Below are 2,500 nucleotides of genomic sequence, written 5' to 3'. Positions count from 1 at the left end.
ATGACAGACAGGTTGGTGGCTCAAGTACATTTATGATGACATGACAGACAGGTTAGTCCAACATGACAGACAGGTTGGTGGCTCAAGTACATTTATGATGACATGACAGACAGGTTAGTCCGACATGACAGACAGGTTGGTCCAACATGACAGACAGGTTGGTGTATCAAGTACGTTTCTGATGACATGACAGACAGGTTGGTCCAACATGACAGACAGGTTAGTCCAACATGACAGACAGGTTGGTGGATCAAGTACATTTCTGATGACATGACAGACAGGTTAGTCCAACATGACAGACAGGTTAGTCCAACATGACAGACAGGTTAGTCCAACATGACAGACAGGTTGGTGGATCAAGTACATTTCTGATGACATGACAGACAGGTTAGTCCAACATGACAGACAGGTTAGTCCAACATGACAGACAGGTTAGTCCAACATGACAGACAGGTTGGTGGATCAAGTACATTTCTGATGACATGACAGACAGGTTAGTCCAACATGACAGACAGGTTAGTCCAACATGACAGACAGGTTGGTGGATCAAGTACATTTATGATGACATGACAGACAGGATAGTCCAACATGACAGACAGGATAGTCCAACATGACAGACAGGTTAGTCCAACATGACAGACAGGTTGGTCCAACATGACAGACAGGTTGGTGGCTCAAGTACATTTATGATGACATGACAGACAGGTTAGTCCAACATGACAGACAGGTTGGTCCAACATGACAGACAGGTTGGTCCAACATGACAGACAGGTTAGTCCAACATGACAGACAGGTTAGTCCAACATGACAGACAGGTTAGTCCAACATGACAGACAGGTTGGTCCAACATGACAGACAGGTTGGTCCAACATGACAGACAGGTTGGTGGCTCAAGTACATTTATGATGACATGACAGACAGGTTAGTCCAACATGACAGACAGGTTAGTCCAACATGACAGACAGGTTAGTCCAACATGACAGACAGGTTGGTCCAACATGACAGACAGGTTGGTCCAACATGACAGACAGGTTGGTGGCTCAAGTACATTTATGATGACATGACAGACAGGATAGTCCAACATGACAGACAGGTTGGTGGATCAAGTACATTTCTGATGACATGACAGACAGGTTGGTCCAACATGACAGACAGGTTGGTCCAACATGACAGACAGGTTGGTCCAACATGACAGACAGGTTGGTGGCTCAAGTACATTTATGATGACATGACAGACAGGATAGTCCAACATGACAGACAGGTTGGTGGATCAAGTACATTTCTGATGACATGACAGACAGGTTAGTCCAACATGACAGACAGGTTGGTCCAACATGACAGACAGGTTGGTCCAACATGACAGACAGGTTGGTGGCTCAAGTACATTTATGATGACATGACAAACAGTTTAGTCCAACATGACAGACAGGTTAGTCCAACATGACAGACAGGTTGGTGGATCAAGTACATTTCTATTGACATAACAGACAGGTTGGTCCAACATGACAGACAGGTTAGTCCAACATGACAGACAGGTTGGTGGATCAAGTACATTTCTGATGACATAACAGACAGGTTGGTCCAACATGACAGACAGGTTAGTCCAACATGACAGACAGGTTGGTCCAACATGACAGACAGGTTGGTGGATCAAGTACATTTCTGATGACATGACAGACAGGTTGGTCCAACATGACAGACAGGTTAGTCCAACATGACAGACAGGTTAGTCCAACATGACAGACAGGTTGGTCCAACATGACAGACAGGTTGGTCCAACATGACAGACAGGTTAGTCCAACATGACAGACAGGTTAGTCCAACATGACAGACAGGTTGGTCCAACATGACAGACAGGTTGGTCCAACATGACAGACAGGTTAGTCCAACATGACAGACAGGTTAGTCCAACATGACAGACAGGTTGGTGGATCAAGTACATTTCTATTGACATAACAGACAGGTTGGTCCAACATGACAGACAGGTTAGTCCAACATGACAGACAGGTTGGTGGATCAAGTACATTTCTGATGACATAACAGACAGGTTGGTCCAACATGACAGACAGGTTAGTCCAACATGACAGACAGGTTGGTCCAACATGACAGACAGGTTGGTGGATCAAGTACATTTCTGATGACATGACAGACAGGTTGGTCCAACATGACAGACAGGTTAGTCCAACATGACAGACAGGTTAGTCCAACATGACAGACAGGTTGGTCCAACATGACAGACAGGTTGGTCCAACATGACAGACAGGTTGGTCCAACATGACAGACAGGTTAGTCCAACATGACAGACAGGTTAGTCCAACATGACAGACAGGTTGGTCCAACATGACAGACAGGTTGGTCCAACATGACAGACAGGTTGGTCCAACATGACAGACAGGTTGGTCCAACATGACAGACAGGTTGGTCCAACATGACAGACAGGTTGGTCCAACATGACAGACAGGTTAGTCCAACATGACAGACAGGTTAGTCCAACATGACA

At 45.6% G+C, this 2,500-nt stretch overlaps 1 protein-coding gene across 1 annotated transcript in view; it reads left to right on the top strand.

Annotated features, from left to right (window-relative positions):
* The window catches only part of LOC133649531 (uncharacterized), a 98,200-nt gene that overhangs the window by 95,183 nt on the left and 517 nt on the right, over positions 1–2,500 (top strand). The window lies entirely within an intron of this gene.

The sequence above is a fragment of the Entelurus aequoreus genome, linkage group LG05 (assembly GCF_033978785.1).
Source record: "Entelurus aequoreus isolate RoL-2023_Sb linkage group LG05, RoL_Eaeq_v1.1, whole genome shotgun sequence".
In the NCBI taxonomy this organism is placed as follows: domain Eukaryota; kingdom Metazoa; phylum Chordata; class Actinopteri; order Syngnathiformes; family Syngnathidae; genus Entelurus; species Entelurus aequoreus.
Note: the sequence above shows the minus strand (reverse complement) of the source record. Positions and strands in the feature narration are given on the sequence as shown.